We start from the raw sequence: 24,846 nt of genomic DNA, 5'->3' as shown, positions 1-24,846 counted from the left end.
TGTTTTGGGGAATCCCCCAAGGTGGAGTAAATTTGTAATAAGGGAGTAATTACTCATTGGCATCCACCCAAGCGCAGCCATACGGCTAGAAATGAAAGCTGTGCAGCTTTTTCAGAAACTTCGTAGGTAAAGAAAAATCCGTCCTTGTCCGGGGTGTGCTTTCCTTTGTATTCGTATGGCTGCGCCTGGGTGGATATCAATGAGTAATTACTCCCTTATTACAAGAGTTTAGTCTATAAGCGGGAGCTTATAGAGCTGTACCTTGGCGCCGCCGGCGCGGTGCATCTCACTATGTTGTAACTAAGGATCTCCGAGGAGAGTAACCGCACCTCTTTCATCCCTGAATCTCTTCCGTCACTGTACTGTGTAGGTATAAACTCGTTGCATGGGTACTAAAGAGTATTTCGCTATAAACGTTTATAACTCCAACGCAAAAACGTACAGTGCGTTGGAGAGTCAATGCGAAGCATTCGAAGCTGGCTTACGACCGTATCACCGTAAGATGACAACAAAAACCTCATGATGCGAGAGGCATGCATGGGTGCACGTGGTGATCGCCTGATCATGAGGAATAGCTACGCGAATTCACGTGGTCAAGGGTGAGTGTGCGCCCCAGCGGAAAACCTAGGTAGCGCCGAGGCACGAGCTGGTGGCGTGATTATGTGATCTCCTAAACCACCAACTTCCTGTTGGCTCCTACAGATCACCACGATCGGTCGCATTTCGGAGATGTGTGAGAGATCAAAACATCGTGTGGATTCTTCACGGCTGCTCAAATCGATGGCCTAATTTCTGAGCTTGCTTTACTTTAAGGCCTACAGGTGGATGAATATTATGGCTATTCAGGTAGTGCAACAACTGATATTTCAAACAGTATCAAACTGCAGCATGCTCAAAAGCCGACAGCGACAAATTGAATCACTCCTTTAATAGAGGCCATTCTACAGCTCATGTGCTCTGCGTTTTCTAACGAAATAATAACTATAACCAGTCCCCAAACTTATCAAGTGCCCGGTGAAGACGTCTAAAGAATACCAACATCGCCACTGCCTCCATTGTTGCGTTCTTCTCCTTCCTCCTCTCTCTCGCAAAAGGAAGCCAAAACGGTTTGTAGCATTGTCTACCATAAGTCGCTTGCAAAGTAATGTAAACTTCACCCAAGGCTGTCGTCTATAATGGAGTGCATATTGCAACCGCGCAAAACGACGCAGGACGAAGAGAGGAAAGCACAGGATAAGACGCGGAACTTCAACTAAAGTTTAGTACAGGAAAACAACATTTATACAGGAACCGTAATCACACCTGATAAACAGCCGAAATCATCAATTAACACAGGCACGTCCTGCGTCGTTTTGCGCGGTTGCAATATGCACTCCATTGTCAACCACCAACTAGCCCGCCTTCACTTGTTACATGTCGTCTATAAGCATGGTCATGTTCTTTCGGCACCTGACACACGTGGCAGGCTGTCCGCGTCAGGCTGGCTTCCCCTACCGCGGCTTCACATATTCATTTTCTCCAAAAAGAAAAGTTCTTGGGAGATCCCAGGTAAATGTCACGTTCCAAGGCGTGCCAAAGAAATGGCCGTAACTGATCCCCAGGGCCTAGTGAGTACCAAGACAGCGTGAAAGTGCGCTGCGCGCACTTTCACGCTGTGTAGAGCAGCGACAGATGCAAGCTTCTCCTGCCCTGATTAGATGTCATCAGTTTTATATCACCTTAGTTCGCCATGGCCATTTTCTTACTCATTTTTCGCTAGAAAAACCAAGAACGTGTTCCGATTATTTAAAGGAAACAAATAAGTTCGCATTGTTATCAGGAAACCTGAAACTGCTCTCGGTCCCCTCCTTTCGGCTCTGTTGAAGATACGCGTTACGCTTCTGCAGAACGCTTTAGGCTGGTACGTGCAGGGCGTCCTTTTTCCCGAGAAATGATCGCACCAGAAAACCATTTGGCTCGTCGGCTGACCGAACAGACCTGGCCAAACTCATGAGGAAACAAACAAATTGGTGCTTGCTGTACGATTCTCTACTATTCAAAGTGCCATTCACCTGCAGACTTGCCGCTTCACGAATATATAAGGGGCTACGAAAATGTAAGCCTTTAATGAAGTGAACATCTGAACTCGTTTAGCGGGTCATAACTTATTCAGACAGCGTTAACTTTCGGAATGAGAAATCCCCAGTGGCGAACCATAAGGCTTGATACATGCTACGTTTTTCAGTCTGATTATATTATCTATAAAGGCACCACGTTCCCAAACTTCGGCCCATTAGCCAGTGTGTCAGGGTAGAACCACTTTCAAACTGAGAGCCTTTTCCAAAATTATCGGGATGGCTGCTGGCTTTCGAGTGATAGAAAACGAGTGCGAGATCCAGTAATACGGACGTTTAGAGTTCCATAAGGGTAATTCTAGCAGTCCCCTTCACAGCGTAACGGGAAGTATGTTCTCTGATGGCAGTTTTTGAGAAAGGAGAAAGGGTAATGCACAAGTGTTGCCTCGGCAGTTCGTGTACGGGAAAAGAATTTATCCTCGAAGTCGATTTGTTTCCGGCATTTCACTAGCGCTAAAACCGGTCGCTTCCTTTTGCATAGGAAATTTGGGGAAGTTAAGCCTGCCGTAAGGATATACTTGAAAACTTTTCGCCTTTGGAATAACTAAGTGTTGACAATAGATCACAGAACATTTTGTGGCTTACTTACACTTTGAGTTTTCTTGAGGTAATCGTACAGCGTTTTTGTTGAGGGAATCCGCTTATTAAGCTCAATAAATTGTCCGAAAACAACAAGTAGCAACCATCCATGCCATGCCATTTTGAATATGATGCTGTAGCACCATATTCAAATGGCGCTGCAATATGCAATAATGTCTTTTTATCGACAGATTATCTCCTCCAATTATCAATTTCGCCTTTATCTCCACACAAAAACAAAAGTAACTTTAGGTAATGAAGTGACGAATAATGGGAATTTCCTTACTGTTGACAAAGGAGGAGGAGGAGGATATAGAAGAGGAAAGGCAGGGAGGTTAACCGAAATAATAATCGGTTTGCTACCCTACACGGGGGGAAGGGGGTGAGGGGATAAAAAAAAAGAAAGAGAAAGGAGAGTAACAGAAAATTGGTCACTATAAAACGTCACTGTTCGTTAAAGTCACAGCCTATCGTGCAGGCCAGAAGTTCTCAAGAAGCGGAGCAGTGCCTTGCAGGCCTTCTCCGCCGACGACCGCCGCGGCCAGGGGCCGAGAATCTTCATTTCCGTGAAAGGGCGTGTATCTAGGCGCTCCAGCGCACGGCTGAGAGACTGCCTTTCGGTGGTGTAGGCAGGGCAGTCACAAAGAATGTGTGTTATGGTCTCGTCTTGCCCGCAGATGGAACATGCAGGACTATCAGCCATACCGATTAAGAATGAGTAGTGATTGGTGAACGCTACACCAAGCCAGAGGCGACACAGCAAAGTTTCTTCTCGTCGTGGTAGGCCTGATGGTAGCCGGAGCTTCAGGTCTGGGTCCAAGGATTGTAAACGGGAATTGCAAAATTGGCCGGAATTCCACGCGGCAAGCGTGATGTCCCGCGCAAGTGCGCGAAGCCTGCTCGCTGCATCCGATCTCGAAATGGGGATCGATACAAAATCGCCGTCGTCGTGCGCAGTTCGCGCGACCTCATCCGCGCGGTGATTACCTGCTATGCCGCTGTGCCCCGGAAGCCATTGGTATATAATGTCATGCCCTTTGTTGATGGCAGAGTGATGTAGCTGTCGAATTTCTGCGACCAGTTGTTCATGGGCTCCACGGCGAAGAGCAGCTTGTAAGGCTTGGAGGGCAGCTTTCGAATCGGTGAAAATAGACCACCGCTGAGGGCGCTGCTGACTGATGCATTCAATGGCGACACGAAGAGCGGTGAGTTCTGCACCCGTCGAAGAAGTGCGGTGACCTGTCCTAACTCTAATTTCTGTAGTGCTTGCAGGTATGACGACGGAGCCAGAAGAAGATATAGGGTTCACTGAGCCGTCGGTGTAAACGTGCACCCGGTTTGCATGGTGCTCATGTAAATATTCAAGGGTGACTTGTTGTAGTTCTGTCGGCGATAAGTCTATCTTCTTCCTGATGCCAGGTATCGAAAGAAGCACACGGGGATTATGCAGGCTCCAAAGAGGTGTTAAGGAATGTATTAGGACCTTTTAACGCGAGGAATTGCCGAAGCGCGCCGCGATGTATTTCGCCTTTAAAATATTCAGAATCGATATTCACGAATTTCAGACCTGCTGTCATGTAAAATGAACTCCTTCTCGCGCATAATTTTAGTGCGGTTTCAAATTTTAGCCTAAGATTTCAGATGAGAAACCAGTGTGGAAAGCGTTTCGCAGATAAATGTTTTTTGATGCAATACATTGAAAAAAATTTGTCGAGAAATAAAATAGAAGCCGCGTTCATTTTCATTATTGTAAACTACTTCCATCAGTCAAGCTCGGAGAAAATTTTTGAGAGCGTCATTTGTGTTTACTTCCACTTAAAATTAGAAATAAAAATTTGGAGGACGCTTAAGCTTCGCCTTCAAAAGTAGAGCGCGGCAGCGCGTTGCAGCGTTGCCAGCGAGTCTACGGAACGCCATCGTCCGTTCGGCGCAAAGCCCTGCCCGTTGGACAAATCGCAGGAATCCGTGAGCTTCGTGCTGAACGCGCCTTGGATGTGCGCTGCATTGTTCGCCGCCAATCGCGTGATTCCTGCGTCCCCGCACGGCCCCACTGCGCCCGAACGAAACGAGCGGGAGGCGCTGCCGTCACGCGCTATCTGTTGGGGCAGTGGGGTACATTGCGAGGAGGAGGAGGGAGTGGTTTTAGTGGGCGCCGCCTGATGGCGCTACGTGCGCGCCAAGCGAAGTGGCATAGTAGCGGAAACGTACTTTGTTACTCGCTTAACTGATACTTCTGTAATTTCCCTGCTCATAATTACCAATATACACCACAGTAGATGTCTCTAAAGCACACTTCCAAGAGAACACCCTATTCACTAGAAGCGCCTCTGTTGATTCCAAGGCATCCAGCTGGCGTGGCGGAAAGGTTAGTGAGCATGTCTTGCCCTCCGAAGGCCCTGGTTCGATTTCACAACTCGACCAATTTTCTACTCGGTGTTATTTATTAATGCTTCAAATAATTTTCGCTCACGGCCAACGCCTGCGACGACGACACCGGTTTTTCTGCGACATGGGGCCTTTAATGCTGTCGCGTTAAGCATTAGTTTCAACAAAAGATCTATGGCATCCACACAGCTCAGCAACGCACCCTTTTGCACACCATAAGCAGCCGCAAAGGGCACAATTTGAGTTGACTTAGTAGAAGTCATTAAAGCAGAAAGCAGCTTTGGAATTTTTGGCGGGATTGTATGCTACCGCTTGGTATACATAACTTATTATCGTGCCTGGCTAGCCTTACGCCACTGGTAGCGAGCGATAGGTCTCGCACAGCTCTTTTTTTCTATCTCTTGCTACCTCCAGGTTGCCGCTCTTTAACATCGCGTTACACGCTCGACGCGGCGGTTGGGCATTGAACATGTAAACTGTCTCAAAAAGACAGTTGTTGCAGTAGCTTATTTGGTGCAGCACCTCACGCTAAGTGATGAAGAGTCCTTCGGGTTTATTGCTGACGCCACCTGGATGCAATTTCTAGTTCACATTAAGTAATGAGGTATGTAGACTTAATAAATATTCGCGTTTCAACAAATACAGACAAGAATCAAAATATTAAATAATTTTTTTGCACCTGCAATCAATTTTAAATGAATTGTTAAAAAGATGAAGGAAATGAAAGCATATATTAAAAGTAGTGAATTCAGTTTGTTTGATCTAGCGTCTTTTTTTCTGTAGGTGATGGGCATGCAAGGACGATCCAGGGTGTCCACTCTATTTAGAATTAGCAGGTAAGATAACGTCACTTCCCTCCCTGTAAAAAGTTTTGTACAGGGGTGCAGACCCTTTCCTAGCCTTCTACAGCTTTTTCGCTGCTCTCCCAACAACTCTGCGATGTAAATTAAGGATTACATGGCTTTAAAATAGGGAACACTGCATCGAATTAATATTCCCCATGAAAATTAATTCTCTAGCTCACTCTGGGTATGTAAAATCTTATCCTTAGCGATCGACTTACTTATGGCTACTAAGCCGATTACGATATTTCTTGCCGACCAAAAAAACTGCCAACTGCGTCGGCAAACGAGGGTGAAGACTATCTCTCTAAGGTGCGAATCTGTAACAGCGCCCTAATTTTGGAAAGAAGCGCTCTATCGCATCCAAGGAAGTATCGTTCGCCTACAGCAGACGCACTCAACAGCAACCCATAAATCTACGCCAGCTAGAAACACAGGCGAGGTTTTGAGCGATGTTCGGGTAAACATAACAACAAACAACCAAGGCCGGGTCTGTTTTCACTCAACGTCTAAAGCGATAGGAAAAAAATTTCCTCATAAAGACCATTTTATATAGCCTTGTAAAATAACATATAAGAGCAACTCATGAACTCATCAACGACGGAAAAAAAGCACTAGTTTCTGCCGGCACCTAAATTTATACAAATACTCGTACGTGCTCCCGTTCGAGTTGGGCGCCGAGTGATGGTGTGCGAGCGTGCAAGTGTGAAATGTGCGTCAGGCATCTATCACGTGCAATTGATGTAAGCATATATCTTCCAGGTTTTCACGTCTTCTGACACTCTCCGGCTTTTTCATTTTTACTTTCTCTTCATCTGCAGAGTCGTACATAGCAGGCGTGCTCAGTCAGCAAGAGGATGGGGCGACATTAACTTCAGCGTGAAAAATAAAAGGGTACGGGGAGTTTGCGCTGTGGCGCATGTAAGGCATTTATTGGCCCAGATCGCACCCCTCTGTAGTGCTTCTCTACAATAACAAATGCAGCTGTTGATCTGGAAACTGGGAGGAAAGTGTATATTCATTTTTAAATACAGATTCATTGCAGAACAGGAATTTTGGAGCCGTCAATGCAACTAAGAAAAGAATTTTTCAGTCGCTTAAAGGAAACACCGTGAATATCTCCGACCTCTTCAGTCAAAGGCTTCATATAGCTAGTGAAACAACAGCAATCGAGCAAGCTTCAACTACGCTACCAGTCGAATGAAGCAAATCTCTAAGTTGACAAGCAGTTATCATATTTTTGATATTTTTTTACAAGAGAACAGCACTTTGTGCAGAGCCTTTGATATCGAAGTGAGTTCTGGGCTGTCACAACAACGTACCGCCATGCCCCGGAGGGTGTCACCATTTATACAGCGCAGCTGTTAGCCGCCCGTTCTTGGGCAGAGCCGCGACGGTGTTGATGGCGTAACCGAGGGCGACAGGAGGGAGAGCAGGAGTGCAAGGGTAGCATGGGAGGAGCTCTCTCACACTAGCGCGTACCAGAGTCGGGTCCCGACCCACCCTCCTCTCTCCGCGACCTTGCCGAGGCGGCTCGTGTGAACAGTCGTTCGGGAAGACTCGAGCCCTCTCGAGAAAACTGGGGAAGGGACATGCTGCTTAACTCCTGCTGCGGCACCTCCTTCCTCTCTCAGAAGAGCCGTCCGCTTCCAGAAGTTTCGGGGTATGCTACTTAAAGGGAGACTGAAGCACTTTTTCTGAAAATCGGGCTGGCAGCGGCATCCTATAGTTTTTCATGCTGTATACTGGAATATCGCATCCAATTAAGGCAAAAACAAGCGCGAATTGCCTTTTTTAGCCGAAATATGAGGCCTGTGCCGCGGGGCACGCCGCGCGGCGCGCCGCCGCCCGTGATTGGTCAAGAGAGGTCGTGACGTCACTTTGAGGACTGGAGAAGCTGCCGATGCGGATCCGGCGCTGCGTTGAGGGCAGATCGCAGCTTTCCGTGTCGTTGTAAAAGCGAATACGGCGACTATTTTTTTTTAGTGACCACCGAAGAAAAGGATACTACAGTTTGCTCATTCCACGTATCGCCTGAAACCAAAAAAGACACAAGCAAAAAATTCTATGCCTAGCACAAGCATACGCCAGCGTCAAAGACGCGATACAGACCATGCGTAAAAGGTGCCAGCACAACATCGGCTAATACTCAAGTCAATTACCACCACCGGACGCCTCCTGGCTCGCCCGGAAGAGCGTCATCCTAAAGAAAAGGCCCAAAGCACTGTGTAAATCTTGTTCTCAGTACCCGGCGTTGCAGGTTGGGGCAAGAAAGTATTTCAAGTGAACGATGAAGGAGCACAAAGTTGGTGTCAAAATTAGCGAAGCGCAGTGGCCGAGCACTGCGAGGCATGTGACCACAAGATAGTGACGCAATCATGGTGCGCTGGAAACCAAGCTAAATACGCGCACAAATACGCTTCACTCCTGGCGCGTTCAGAAGATGCCAGAAAATATTAATCGCTGCCTCGGAAACGTTCGCCCTTCCTAGATTTGCAGTTTAGGTTCAGTGAAGTAGTTGCCAACTATATGTGTGTTTAAAAGCCAAGCTAGCTGCAACTCGCCCGCTTCCACAACTTGATGAAGAAACCGAGTAAGGTTGCGGTGTTTTTTTGCAAAAACTCGGTTGGCATTCATTTCGCTCATAAATTTGCATCCGAAATCAACGTCGAACGCTTTCATTTTAATTGCTTAGCTAGGATTAAACGAGATGCCGCATATGAAGAGCTTCGATGCTTGCTTGCTTTGCTTTATTGTGCTTTGCTCTGCTTGCTTGCTTGCTTGCTTGCTTGTAGACGTCGAACCGAGTATAAAATCACTAACCGAGCCTTGCTGAGCACGTCTCAGGTGGTCTGGCCGCACCTAAGCTGAGGAGAGCGACACATGCTTAAGCCTCTATAAGGTTTCTTCAGGGGCTAAGTGAGCATGTTTCTACTTTTAAAAGAGGCGCTTCTTCGGAATGGTGACACGCCTCTTATGTGCGAGGAAATCGATGGACCTGTGTCATGGTTCAGCCGCGCCTTTTCGACAGAAATCTCCAGAGGTCACACTCGGACAAGCTCTGCCTGTAGCCGCTTTTACGAAAGTGTTTCGAGCAGAGTAAGCTTGCTTTAGTCGGCTTGAATTCTTTGTCACAGCAGCGAGCGGTTGCGCTGCGAGCTTGTGGTCTTGCGGAAAACAGTGGAAGACGACACAGTCGCGGCGTAGTTGTTCGTGGACACGAACGCAGAGTAGTACCTGTTGAATCTGATTCTCAAGGTCGGCTGACACGCTTTGTACGTCGCAACGCTCGCAGTACGAGGAACAACGCATGCAGCACGAGAAACAACGCGCGCTGAAAGCGCGCTCGCGTGCGCCGAAGCATCCCCGGCTCCTCAACATGACGTCACGCTGGCCGACATGGACGAGGTTTCCCTCTCCGCTGTTCCCCTCTCCTGCGCTCGCGTGGGGCGCGGGAAATTTAAACATCGCGTTTTTAATTGGTGATTGCGCCACTGTTTTAGCCAAAATCGAAAAAATAATTTCACAGACGTGATCACCAATGACACTACTTCAAAACCCTAGAAGGTTAGCTGATTCGAAAACCGCCTCAGTATCCATTTAAGAGCGTGTGAGCATGTTGGATGCTTTTAAGCGTTTCTTGGTCTGGCTTCGTCGAAGGAAGTAGACAGGCCGCTTATCTTTGTTGGTACCACCAAGTATTATCACTCACACAGACGAGTTTTCGCTCCATGGGGTAAGTAAGGCATTCGCTTTAACAGCCGCAGTCAGCACTTTTTAATGAATGAGCGACGAAACCAGTTGGAAATGATTCGTCGGCCGCTGCTGCTAATTGAACTGCCCGAGCAGAGGCTGGGCACCGCCGACTTCAGAATTCAGAAGTATGGGCCGCCGATGCAGCACCCAAGCACAGCCTCCGAGAGACCCCTAAAAAAGCCTGAAAAGCCTAAATTCAAACTGTTATTGCAAATATTTCATCCAGTCATGGAATTTGCATAGGGTTAGGCAGGTAGGTTAGGTAGCAAATGCGATACTTTTACGTATCTTACGTTAGATGAGGTTTCGGTAGCTGGGAATAACGCTAGCGTTATGGTGCACATTTTTATCTGCAAATAAATGAGAAGCAAAAAGACTGTTCCAACGAAATATCTACAACGAAGGAATGATATCACGGATGCGTTACGTAAGATGCGACGAAAGTGAACAGTATAAAGTCTATTTTCAAGCATGTTAAAACACCGTTAACTAGCAGCGAGTTTGTCTAAAGCTAATGTCAAGAAACGGTGGTGGCTAACCGAAAAATTGTCAAACACTGGAACATTCGTCTCAAACTTCTTTTCGCTTATTCAGTGGTAATACGCGTGGCCGACAAGATAATTTTCGCCTCATTTTCTCAGGTTCATCATTTCAAAAACGTTGTGACATAATTCATGAAACGCCCATAGACGAATTTACAAGGGTATTTTATGTTAAAGAAGTCAAGGCATGCCACAATTCGTCATGATGCTTTCATGCGGTACACAGCAGCAACATAAACCAGGACAGGGTGGAAAATAATTGCTTTTATTAAAGGCGGACTCGAAGCTGCTCTATTATTTATGGAGTTTCAATCTGTGCATTGTGATTTTTCCTATGGGGCCGCCGCTTGTAAACACTAGGATATGAATTATTATCCCTTTGGACTCTAAACGATCGAGTATTGCGGCATGTTTTCAATGCAACCCACTTTTGGAAAGTGGTGTGTATTCTATTTCGGTAAGAACAAACACTTATTCACGCGTTTTTTACTCATGTCGCTACGTGCACGCTAGTATTTGACTGATCGTCTAGCTGAACTGCGTTAATTCAGCAGCGAAAACAAAAAGGGTACAATCGAATTTTGCGCGCGCGCGCACACACGCACGCAACCCCCCCCCCCCCCCCACACACACACACACTCACAGACACAAAAACACAAATCCTATTTTGCACAATTAGATTGCCGAAAAATCTTGGAAGCGGAGGGAGAACGACCGGTAACGTGAGAAAATATGCATACATCGGCATCTTATAGTGCTATAACGCCACTTATTATGACTTCTGGTCATTCATAGTGGACATAGTGTTGCATTACGGCCTAACGTATACCGGCGTGCAGCACAAGAACATTGCTTTTGATGTCACACAATTTTCACTTAGCGCTGAAGCTCTTTCTGGGCATTAAGCTGAGCAAACTGAAAGCTCATACAACGCGGTCAGACTGGGTAAAATCACAGCAGCATTTATATTATCTACAAGAGGTGGCAATCATGCATGGCAGTCACTTACTGGAGAATCTGTTTCAAACGTCCAAACAGCCTAATCAGTCAGTATATTCTCTTGTGCTTACATACAGCAGGTAAGAACTCATGTCCTGATGTATTTTAAATGCCCCCATAATCTCAACAATCCATATGCATCGCTTTTAAACCAGAGCACGAAGCTTAAGGGTCACAGTGTCTCATGAAATGGTCCCGTACAAATCAAACTGCGCAGGTGATCGTACAGCATGAGCACCTACATTGGCCCGGCACATGTCAAAAAGAAATCTCATAATCTAGACTTTTTTAATCTCTCTAGCGAAGAGGTTGAAAAGACATAGCCAGGTGACCAAGTAATACTCCACTTTAAGCAACACGCACAGATTGCTCTACATCCACGTAGTCGTAGTAAGAAAGACGCAGGGATCAACAAAAACATCAGAACGCTCAATCAGCAAGATCTGCGTTAGTAACCATCAACTGTTCCTTTCACTGAAAGTCTTTGACGCAGCAAAAAGGCCTAAATAATTTCCGTTTTCTATTAGTGCAATCACTCGACGAATGTTGCAGCCCGCGAAAAACAAATGGGGTAGCATTTTTTTTTAACATTTCGCTTTGGACCAGGTATTTGTTTACATTTGCACACGTTACCTTATCATTACCGCCGAATTGCCTCCGGACTTCTCTTCTATGTATTTATGCAATTCCGACAATAGCATAAGTACAAAGCGGAGTCCAGAACGCATGGGCTTTTTTGACGGCTCAAAGAAACCATATTCATCCACTGAACAAATCATGCATCTCTACGGAGATAATGAGAAGGCCATAAAACCCAGCCTGAAAAATTTTATGAAAGCTGATTACAAGTGTTATAATACCATTAAAAGGACTGACACTGACAGCAGTAGCTAGCTTACTACACTAAGAAAGAGCTCACCTCTTGGCAGCGTTCAGTAACCAGCCTTAGCTAAGGCTCAACGCGATGCGACACCGCCTGGTGGATAAATTCAGCAGACCCTTCACTTTCATGCTGGAAGCACAAGTTTTCTCAGAGGCCCCCAACCAAAACGCTGCCACCACTGCGGTCTTGCCTTAACTTTCAACACACCTCATTTCTACGCCGTATTTGGTTTCCTTCGGGCTTTCAATTTTAAAGGAGCCTAAAACAGCCACTGTATGTACGTTAGTAAGGTGCAGTAGCACCAAGGCAAAGAAAGCGATGTAGTCTTCTGTCTGCTGTTGAACATTGCCACCGTGTCTTGCGAAGAATAGCGTCTGGAATTTCTCTTTTAACAGAAGAATGCAACATGGACACTACCTAAATGCTTCCCTGATCTTTTCGACTACCGCTATGTCTTACGTGACACTCACAAAAGCATGTCAAAAATCATTGAAACATGAGAACACAAATTTAGAAGGGAGTAATCGGACTGACGAGGCATCCAGAAATAGCTTCCTCATCCGAGAAACTGGATTTTACTACCTTCCCGTCAATGCATAGAACTTACCTCCGGATAAAAGCAAGAGAAAAGCGCACATCCCTGCATCGTAACAGCTTTGGAGTTAGCTCCGCGAAACCTTTTTCCCTTCCAGCTATTGGAGTGCCTGTACCCGATCTAGCGCCGACCACCGCGATGCATAATTCATGCTGACTTTTCGCTTCTGGTCGCGGCGGCGCAGACGAGACATGTACAGCGGTACCTGGGATGTACAATACAGCAGCGGCAGATAAAGCTCGGGGAAAGTGGGCTGCGCACTGAAGTAGCAATGCGTGGCCTTTCTCGCCAGATATTCTTTGCTTAGTGCTATTTGAGCCTGCTGACCGCGCCCACCATGGGCACTTGGAGATGCTATCTAGATGAAGAAGAAGCAAGGCGTACGTTTAAGTCAGGAACAAGCTAAACAGGCCGCGTGTGAGGAAGAGGCAGAATAAAGAAGCTAAGAAAAGAAAACCGTACGGCCATGTGAGGAGGCTGGCGTTCCAGCTAAGTGCATCTACGAACTGTAAAGAATTCATTACGGCAGTGCAAACGGTTCCTCGAGTACGGCTGACATTTGTTCAAAGTTACATTCATTATGTTTTGCGACGTGAACACTTGCACAGCGACCTTTCTAATCTGGTGGTTGACAATGCGGCGAACAATGCAGAAGTTGGGGGTATATTTGAGCTTAGACAGAAACCCCGCAATGTTCTTGTAGCTAATGGAAATGCACGGCTCATGCGCCGCTTTCTTTAACTCTGAGAATGGGAAACGGATAGAACCAAACAAGTAAAATGGAAAGACGTGAGAAATGAACATTATAGTGGCAATACAGGGGCTTGCTTTATGTCCCATGATGGCTGTCCGTCGTGCCCCGGTGCCTCGTTTGGGCACGTTAGATGCGCTTACGCTCGCGGTCACGTTTGGGTCGTTTTGGTGAGTCCCGCTGCTGTCTCGTTCACGCCTAAGCCCTGCCGCGCCTTCTATTCTTTTTCAGCAGTGTCTCTGTCGCTGGGACTCACATTATAGGGCTTAGGTGCTGACGCCTCTCAATCCTTTGTTGCTTCTCACGGACTCTCAAACAGCCTGCCGAAATTACATGAATAGCAGGATAGGTCGTCGCGCGCTCCGTATACTCCTCGCAGCGAGAGACAGAATTAAAAACCAGGAAGAACAAAACGACAAGATCCCACACAAAATTGTGTGGGTACCGGGGCACGCGGGGGTGGCAGGGAACCAAGAGGCCGACAGGATAGCTCGAGGATACATTACTTTCCGAGCATCCGACGAGACCGCGGAACTCGCGCCAGCACCCAGGGAATACTCGGCCATACTACAAAACTATAGAGGCAGAAGAATGCGATATCCCCCACCGCACAAATCTCTCAGCAGAGAGGAAGCTGTCACTTGGAGACAATTACAAACAGGCTCTTTCCCAAACCTACATATACTAAGCAAAATGCACCCTACGATATACACGGACAAATGTCCCTGGTGCGACGAAAAACCTACTCTATACCACATCACATGGGCCTGCGAAAACATAGACGTGGTCCCCAAAATACAAAACCCGAGTGCGGAGCAGTGGCAGACTTTGCTGTCCAGCGACCGCTGTGAAGACCAACAAGGTCTGGTACAACGAGCTCAACGGGCGGCAGTGGCCAGCGGAGCCCTGGACTGAGGGCAACCGACCACTGATTAGAGGCGGACGACTTTGACAGAGAAGGCTCCTGGGGGTAGAACCAAGACGTCTCTGAAGATGCCCCCAAACCGCAGGAAAAACCATTAGTGTATATAAAGTTTTCCCTTCCTTCCTTACCCTATTAGGATTGATTCTGGCCCAGATGCATCATGTTATTGCTCTGCTAGTCTCCTACTAAAAAATATAGTGCATTAATATTTATTGCACATAGAGCAACTAGAAAGCTCCCAACAGAAAAGTGATCCGCCAGAGATGTGCCACACAGTTTCTTAAGGTCTGTGAAGTTCTTGCAACATCTGAACGTGTAGGTGTAAAAGTAGATACTAGTGCTAGAATATAGACGTTCATTTCGCTTTAACAGAATCAGTTCTTTGAGCGATTTTAAAGGCAGGATTTCCTGCAGCAAAATATTTTCAAAGCGGCTGCGGCTCGGTACAGTTATTAGCACTTAAAAAGTAACGCCTTAGAGGATCGCATGTTCTCCATTAGATCACCCCATGCTGCTGCCTTTATCATCTAAATTTTGTTTTAACGCGGTAGAGATAATGGCCTACTTGAAGCCAGCACAAAGGCCTGTTCACTATCCACCTCTTTCTTCGATCCACCTCGGCAGGAGCTTCCAGGTGACAGGAGCAGCACCACCATCAACCAGCTTCGGCTCCCGTAGGTGCAAGCAGACATAGCGTGCTATACTTCCACTAACCACACTGAGACCTAAAGGTGTGGGTTCAAATGCACCTAAAATCTGTGCTTTCACATAAAAATTCCCTTTATACAGTTTTCTTTTTGTACAGACGGACACATAAGATATGCGGACGAGGTAAAACTGTCAATTAACAATATACTGCCTATCTACTTCGCGCCATTTTAAAGCGTTTGCTCTACTGATCCCGTTTCGAACCTTCGAGTTATGCTGATTCCACGAATAGAATCCACGATGACGGCCTCCATGTGGTTGCCATGGTAACCGAGGTGGTTACATAATGGAATAAAATGATGACAGGCGTGAGTCCGAGCACCAAAATTCGAAACTGAATATGTAGATCTCGTATATATTCCTCTGTCTGGTAGGCGTCAAAGTCGGGCCAGCTTAGTCTAGACATTCGTGTAAAACTTGTGGGCCAACCGTTTGCCGCAGAATGTCCCGGATGCTGTCATAGGATTCCTAAACTTCCTAGTTAAGCAAGAGCCTAGCCCGGGGCAGGTGTTCGGGCCGGCGACCTATGTACCCCCAATTCCACGTCGTTACGAATCTTCATGCGAACATTGCGGCTCAATCGTTCTTCACAGAGTGTTCGGGGTGGTGGCATACTGTTTCGCGTTTCGTGCAGCATAAAGGTAATGTGTTACGTTAGAGCAGGGATTCGAACCAGCTACCTATTTTATGCGAAGCATATTACTAGAGCTACACTACAGCCCGTCGAGCGCGGCGGTGGAGCTACCATTGACCTTGAGCGTGACCACGTGACACCACGTGACAACATGACGTCACAGCAGAAGAGAGATGGGCTGCCGGCTCGCGCGGTCGGCCGCGGCGGTGGAGGCTCCTCATCAGAGGCGCGGCGGTTGACCACGTGACAACATGACGTCACAGCAGAGGAGAGATGGGCTGCTTGCTCGCGCGGTCGGCCGCGGCGGTGGAGGCTCCACATCAGAGGCGCTGCAGCTGACCACGTGACGCTACAGCAGCGGTATAAAGCTGAGCTTGCCTCGCTCTCCGGGCACTTACGAGGCGGCCAGGTGTTGGGATGCCGCCTAGAAGCAGGGCTGATTTGAACGAGAAGCGAAAGCTTCAGCGTGCCACAGAGACCGATGAAGAGCAGGATGAACGTCAACCAAGGAAAGCCATGTATTACCAAGCCTAGCCATCAATATGCTTCGCATCTGACTAGGCTTAACCTTAGCTAAGCCTCAGTCATTTTTTGGTTTGTTAACACTCGATGTATCGAATTTTCAGCGTCTGCCAATTTTTTTCCCACCTTTGTTTTATTTTCCCTCGAAACATTTCCTGGGCACATTTCCAGTGCCTGTAATAACTTCTTTCAGGGCACGGCAAGCAGCTCGGTTGAAACAAATAACATTGGCACGAAGCCTCTCGCGTTGAATGTAGCATCTAAGAAACAACAAAAGCGAGGCTGTGAGCAGCCAGCCCCTAGAAACGGAATGAGTCGCCAGAGTAGATCGATACAAGGGCGGGAAGTGGAAACAGATGTCTTAACAAGAATCTCTGTGGCTTTCCACTAACCCTGGCGAAGACAGTTCCGCTGCTAGTCAAAAAGAAAAAAACTACTCTGCGAAAAATACCGGAGGAAGGAAATACAAGTCCTTGCCATCGTTGCCCGTGATGTCGGGGCTAGCTATAACAAGAAGGAAAGAAGTTGCAGGGATGGGGAGAGTGGAGCAGATCCCATAGAGGGTCACGCCGGCCTGAGATCAGAGTTACCAGCCGATCGTCTATACTCTTTCTTTCTCCGTATATTTCTGTGGGTCTCTTTTTTTCATCTCGCGCTAAGTCAGGACTCCTTCAGGTCGGCCGGCCACCGCCATAAATCTCGCAAGCCTCGGTCGTCGATTGGACCGCCAGGAATTGGCGTGAAAGTGGACTCCCGCAAAGGAGAACACCTTTCCTTCGGCTCCTTCCATTATCCTCTTCTGCCACTGGCCCACACCCATTTAAAGGCCTTGCCTGCCCCTATAATGGAGTCCCAATTCGGACATAGCAGAGAAAGCTATAACAGCACAGTGTACACGACAGCCATTTTGCTGGAGAACATTCTGAAATACATGCATGTCGAAAGGCCGAAAATATTGTGAAGCCTCTATTTAACATATTTTCTACAGCATCTACAAGGCTACCGAGAAGAATAATAAGAACCTATGTGTAACAGTGCCTCCATGAACGCAGGATAAGTTTTGACTCCGAAACCAACGGCAATGCGCCGATTAGTTCAGTTGAATGTTTTCAGGCTCACTTTTTTGCATAGTAACTAAAAACAAATCTCCTAAATCTAGAAAAGTATGAAGAAATAATTTCATTCTGCACGGATCCCGCCACCTGCCGCATGGCACTGAAGGCTAGATATTACGCGCAGGAACATTCAATTTTCACTGTCTCCTGTTGATTATCTGTTGCCATCACTACGGGTCGTATCGATACGAACGCAAAAACCAGCTGACAGGTAAGAGGTGAAAGCGAGAAGGAAGAGCTTGTCAGGATGACCCCATGTTCACGGAGAATCCTGCTCTCTAGTAGTGTCAAAAATGTTTAAAAAGGGTAGGATTTCAACGCTGTTAAGCCTAGTAGACTCGCAAAAGCATGTGTTCGTTCTTTTTGTCTTCATTCTGGCATCTGCGTGAGCCACGGGACCGCGTTTCTCGCCCTTCATCTTCACACCTTCTCTCCACTCGGCGGCAGCTGGCGCGACGCCCTCCTCCCATTGGCTACAGCTGGCGCTACGCTCCTCCGACCTTACCCGAGCTTCCTCCGATTGCACGCAGCTTGCCCTACGCTCCTCCGAACTAACCCGAACTCACCCGAGTTACTCCGAGGCTTCACGCATGACTCGTGCTTTGGTTTCACCCCGCTAAGTAGTTTCTTTCGCAATTAATTATCCCCATTCAGTTGGGCGGTTTTCGCTTCAGGAGGCGAGCAGATGACACCGGTTGCTATTTCCCGGAAAGGTTGGCGTTTCTAAGCCATACTGAATGATGCCGCGACGTGACTTCGGAGGAATCGCACATTTGGTCGGAAAGGGAAGTCAAAGTACGTACTCCGGCTTCCATCAAAGCGAGTCTAACACATTGCCTCTGGGTATGCCTAGTCGCAGCAATATTTGTTTATGTTTATTTTATTTCTGATTGGGGCTAAGGTCACCTTCATGGTCAAGCCTCAAGCTCTTTGAGCCGGTTAGAGCTCCTGAACTGGTGCTTTCGCACTAAAATATCCTTTCAAGGATAAAATTTAAGGTGGGCACTTGATGTCCTTACGAGCTGTGGAAGCGACCAAATCTGTTGACCTAAGGCCCTTACCATAAAGGCTCCCGGCATAAAGGCCTTAACCCAAAAGGTATTTTATGCAAACTCTTTTTGCGACAAAGGCCTTTAACCCAATGCCCTTTACTATAAAGGCCTGTCATATAAAAACCTTCATCCATATCCGATTACCGATTACCAAGTCTTTACCCTTAAGGCCTTCACACTAAAGACCTTTGACCTAAAGTTTTTGTCATTGCCACTGTCATTTATTGCCTAATAATTATTTACTAATGCCCTAGTTCATGCTGAATCTACCAATATCGCTAGAACTATCGCTCTCTCTAACTACTACTGCTCGTCTAAAGTGTTTCCTTCATTGCCTCCGATCGTCCATTACTATCTTATGCTACAGTGCAGTGGTTACAATGCTGAGGTTACAATACAATCAGTCTTTGACAAGTCAGTGTTTAGTGAACATGGGTTTCGTTGCTGCTTGCTTCCGCATGAATAAAATTTCATGTTTTGCTCTTCCATGTTGAATAAAAAATTTTAAAGAAAGAAGTAGTATTTAGATGACCTACACACGGAGGTTTCTTCGTTTCCAGCCGTCCGAGGAGGGAATGTCTTTTTTGAGCCATTAGCTGGCCAGAATGAGTAAAATAATCAAACCAATATCAGAGCTTTTGCAGCAATAAATATAGGCACTTGAATTTAAACTTCGGAAAGTTATTATATTTAATGTCCCGTGCTGAGCCATTGACTCGCCGGAATAATGTACAATGGAAAGGCAATCTGACAGAGCCGATACGTATTGCTCAAATAATTTGGAGGGTACAATGTTTTTAAACTGATCACAGTAAAAGAGAAAAAGTAGATGATCCGCTTACTGCATGGATTTCAAAAAAAGGAAAAAAGTTGCAAATATCAATGCCGCACTTTCACAGCCTAGTAACTGTAGAAAGGCTTCCATAAAGGAACGAGTTAATAAGGGCCGTTCACACGTTATCCCACAAAGCTAATAAACCTTTGCCTTTTCACGCGTTTTAAAGCGGCCAACCGCCTTTTCTGAAAGCTATATTGCAAACGCCTCTTATTCTGAGGTGATATTCTGACGAACAAGGAGTTTGGAGACTTCCTCTCTGCGAAGATAAAGAAAGCGGGTGAAAATCTGTCAAATATATATAACTTGATTACGTAGCCCAGTCTGAGAAGATAATCGCAACGTGAGTGTAGCAAGTACTCGTCTGCCTTTACAGCGCTTGTATCACCGGCAACAGCTCATAGGGCCCTGTAATAGAATGCCAACCTATAACCAACAATTCTGGACAAAAGCATTTTTGAGCGCGAAACCTTTTATGATGGAAAATTTTTCACATATGGTAAGATTTCATTTAACATCAGGCCGCCGCGGTGGCTAAGTGGTTATGGTGCTCGGCTGCTGACCCGAAAGACGCGGCTTCGATCCTGGCCGCGGTTGTTGAATTTCTTTGGAGGCGAAATTCTAGAGGCCCGTGTACTGTGCGATGTCAGTGCACATTAAAGAACCCCAGGTGGTCGAAATTTCCGGAGCCCTCCACTACAGCGTCTCTCATAGCCTTAGTCGCTCTGGGACGTTAAACCCCAATAAACCAAACCAAACCATCAGGCCGTACATGGGGAGTTGGAAGTTGTTCATGTTGAAGTGCAGCGCAAAACCGACAAAGGAACCACGAAAGGGAAGACTACACGGGCGCTGTCTAACAACTGAAGGTTTAATGAAAAACTCAGTAATTAGATAAAAACAGGCGAACCTAAAAAGAAACAAAAAGACACAAAAACATCAAGCATTGCACTGCACAGGAAAGGCACTTATCGAGGAACGCTACCGTGCTTCGCGGTAAAGCAACAGACGGTTTTGGCGCACGCGAAATCGAGTTCATCGCGATGCAATATGCTTCGAAAATTTCCCTGCCTATCTCGTTACCAGTTTTGTATGCTATCGTCGTATTATGCACGCCTGGCAGGCAACGTTGATCATGTTTTTTGCATTCGTGGCAATGCAGCACGAGGTTATAAGGGGATTTTTTCTTGTCAAGAGTATTTTTGTGCTCTTTCAGTCTGACCTTTATGCGCCTAACCGTTTTACCATAATGTATCTTTCCGCTTGATAGGGGAACCCTATACACCACCGCTTTTTTCCAGTTAGTGGACTTCTCTGTATGTGACACAGTGCACCTTTGAACGTCCTTTATGGAAGATCATTCTTTCAAGGTAGATCAAGAACGATAGCACACAAGAGTAGTAACCAGATAGGCAGAGAAATTTTCGAAGCATATTGTATCGCTAGGACCTCGGACGCGTGTGTGACAAAACCGTCCGTTGCTTGATTGGGAAACCAGATGGCGTTCCTCGGTAAGTGTCTTTCCTCTTCAATGTAATCCTTGATATTTCTCTGCATTTTTGTTTTTTTTTTTAATTTTCACCAGTTTTCACAATTTTCATTACCTGAGTTTTTCATTCGCTTGTTAGGCAGCGCCCGTATCGTTTACTGTTTTGTTGGTCATTTGTCTGGTTTGCGCTGGGCTTCAAGGAGATTTAATTGTAACCATCAAGATATCGGCTGATCACCTCACGATGGCAGTCATGAATTCTATTAGCGTTTTTTCTGTCGTCAAAAGCGCTCCCCATTCGTTTTTTATGCCAGTCTTAACTGTTCGACGCGATCGATAGAAACACGTTAAAAGAAAGATTTTGCTGGATATTTCCGTAACAATATTTTACTTTTTCCAACTTTCCTAATTTTTGCCCGAGAATGCCGGGCATGTAACTGTGAATATTACATACTTCGTGTCCTTTCGCTCATAAACAAAGAAAACAAATGCATGAAAAATGGCGAGAAGGACAAAAACTACGAGCGGCTCCTCGCTTGTGAGAAACAGGTAGAGCATGTCTTGTGGGAGTAGAGAAAATCCCGCATCTTGCATGGGGCAATTTTTTCAGAGGCAACAACACGAACGAATAACTGTCTAACGACGTCTTTTCTAACCTGCGCACTCGTGTATATATTGCTTTGGTTTTTGTCCTTCAGTTGTGATCCGTTGTGATGAATTCGCGGTCACTGGAGCATCCAACCGATCATACGTGTAAGAAAATCCGCAGCATATCGTCCCATTTATTGGCAAATTCTTTTCAATAAACTTTGTTTCTGTTGCGTACTGCTACAATGAAGTCATTTTGGATCCGGAAAGTGGGCCACTTGTTATCTCTAGAGCTAGCATCCTTTTGTAATCGCTTTTTATAAACATAAATTCAACTTCATGGAATAGCTTCGCAATTAGAACTCGACTATAGTTTCGAAGGCTCCTTGAATTTGTATTTTGCCTGGTATTTATTATGCAGTGTTAGTTCAAAAATTCGGCAGTTTGGGGATCCACGGAAGCATGATAAGTTTAAGCCTAATCCAAAAAAGGCTGTTATGCTGAGTCAGAATGCAGCTAAACTAGCTCTGGAAGGTGCACACCTGGCAGTATTCACTAGAGGAGAGGACTGGAAGCGATCGTTACCTGTAAACAAGGGGGGTGGTAATCACCGCACTTCGCAACTGGTAACGTTGTGGTGCTCCTGATATGAGTAATTTACGAAGCTCAATGAAAACCGGATATCTCACGTGGACACCATTGTAAAGTCCTGGAAACCAGCGCTTATGCACGTGCATTAGTCTTGCGCTTGCAGCATTAATGCTTCCAAGAAATTTTAGCATTAATGATTTGAAAGCGGCAATTAAACAATAATTTCTAGGCGTGCCATATGCTTGGCATTGATCTATCTGCTTCTTTTGTCCTGACACCTAGGACATTCTCATGAGCGATAACTGGCGTTCTGCCAAGTCCATTAGTTTTTAAGAGGCTACAATGAAGATACAAGAAGTTGCAATAAAGCTTAGGTTTACTTTTTTGCTCGTTGACTGCAAAGTAATATTGAAAATTTAGGGAGAAACACCAGGAGGATTTTTTTCATCAGAAAGGCAGAAGAAACTGGCGCAAAAGTTATAAATTGAAGACTTTTAAATTGCACAAACAGCACATAAGAACAAACTGGATGAACGGAAACAATGTAGTAGGCTTCTCACAGTAAGTGTACGAGCAGTAGTTGCCGACATGACCCATGCTGCAGTCGCCACTGTAGCTCCTTGCAAAGGCCCGAAGCTATAACTTCAAGTCAGCTTGCGTAGTGCATCCACGTATGCGATGACAAATTTTCCAGTCAAGTGGTGATGGCATTTGAAACATATCTTGATAGGAAACTTCGGACAGGCGAAGGTGAAAGTGGGTCCAAAGCACCAGTACGATGTCCGTATAGGTCTCTTCTCCGGAGTTTTTGGTTGCAGAACTGCGCACAGGAAGTCATAACCCTTCGTGCCATATACTGTAAGAACGTACGCACGTTTCTTGACTCGGTCAGCACCGTCGCTTGCAGGCAAAAAAAAAAAAATGCTTCAGTTTGCCTATTAAAATAGAGACTTGGACTCTTTGTGATGTCTTGGTATTGCTAGTTTTCTTGAACGTTTATTAAATGTTTGTCTCTGCGCCCCAACTTTTTGGTCCCTAATATAAAATAAAGCGTAAACTACGGTTAGTTTTTCATGAGAATAAAAAAGTGTTATTGAAACCACGACTTCAAGAGAACGTTTTTGTACTGTCTTCCATAAGCTTCTAGGAATATTTTGCATCAGTAATTTCTTTGCTTATTTCGCCTCATGCAGAAAAAACGAAAAGCCCCTATCAACCAGATGCATAAAAATCGGCTGTGGTTTAGCTCTGGTTAAACCTAGTCGAGTAGCAATAGCTACAGACCCCCGGCTGCGCTTAGACTTCGCTTGTAGTTAGACATGTTGTTATTAAACTAAGTTGCTTCCCACTAGACTAAGAAAGCGGGGACGTTGTGGTGAATAAACGGGTAAACTTCAGGCTGGCCGACTTGTCACCATCCATACTGCGGCCTCAACTGTGGCTGCGGCGACGTGAGCTTTCCTCTTCTATACTCCTGGTTATCACAGCTGCGGAGCGTGAGGTGTGACGTCATACAGAGGGCGCAGCGAGCGCCCAACGGCAGGAGCGGTGGTCGCGCGGCGACAGCGACGAGCCGTGTTGCTGGAGAACCGAGGGCTGTGCTGTGATCTCACAGTGCGGCCAAGGCTCAAGGTGCGGCGACGGTGAAGAGGTGAAAACCTGGCGTCATATAGCTGTCTCTACAAAAAGTGGCTAGGAGATACAGAGCGAAAGCTCTGTTGAGAATGCTTAGACACGGTTTAGACTTCCTTCATCGACATTGTTTCAATGCTTCAGCGAGAGGAACTTGTTTCAGCTGGAGCAAACCACGTGATACATCACGTGCCACAAGTGCAAGAGCGAGCATTCAGAGCGGCGGTCAGCGGAACGGCGGACGTGACTGCCAAGCGCGCACCTGTGGCGACGAAGGTGAAAAAGATCGAGGCACCTGCCACGCGCGATTTTGCACACGCACCGAACCTCACGGTAGAGGTCGAATTTAAGAGACAGTTGACCTTCAAGCTCAGCATGGAAGGAGTAGAGATTTTCGCTCTGATATCATAAACTTTGCTCTCGTGATTCATTTACTGAATGGAGCCCAGGGTAATTCAGTTCGACTTCCGCTTTTGTTTTCGCATTCTATTCTAGATTTTCTCTTCCTTAAGAGGAAAGAGTTAAAAATCAGGACATACTTCTTAATTTCTGAACTAAATGACAACTTCATGTCCGAATATATAGCAAACTAATCACCATTTTCGACCTCCTTCGATATAAAACGCCATCATTCGCCAACAAGATTGAGTAGCACAAATAAATCTAATTCGATCAAGACTTTTTTGTTTAATTTTTACAACAACAATACAGTTTCGAAGGTGGTATGAAGTCTGGAGCTGAAATTGACTGCCCGGATGCGGCAAACTACCGTCGCCAGGCAGTTGCAGCAGCTAATATTGTCATGTTTTCAAACAGTAAGGAATGATTGTGACAGCGATAACAGAATCAAGATGTGACGTATCTGCTGAGGACATAGAAGCACAGAAGCGGTCTATGCAGGAACAAAGGAATCTCAGATAATTTTGGAACAGCGAAACTGTACAACGGCAGAGACAAGGTTAAATAACGCATTCAAATATTTGCTCAAAGGCAGATTGCACCGACAAGTACGCATACAACAACTAAGAACGAGAGAACATTCAAAATCGCATGCGCACACATCTCATCGAACTCCTAAACAGCAGAAACTGAAAAAAAAAGAAGTGGTAAAATAAAGTAAACGTCCACCTTGGAGTACGGGTTAGTCCTAATAAGAACAGTTTTCAGTCGTGTGAACGTTTTCTATACCTTACTGATCATTTAGAGTACGGGAAGAGGCTTGTTTGACATTGGTAGCTTTAATATAAAAATAAGTGTTTGTTTCAGAATAGACAGTGATACACCTATTAGGAATGCGTTGGAAAATTGG

The sequence above is a fragment of the Amblyomma mixtum genome, chromosome 8 (assembly GCF_055824585.1).
Source record: "Amblyomma mixtum isolate Tamu chromosome 8, ASM5582458v1, whole genome shotgun sequence".
In the NCBI taxonomy this organism is placed as follows: domain Eukaryota; kingdom Metazoa; phylum Arthropoda; class Arachnida; order Ixodida; family Ixodidae; genus Amblyomma; species Amblyomma mixtum.
Note: the sequence above shows the minus strand (reverse complement) of the source record.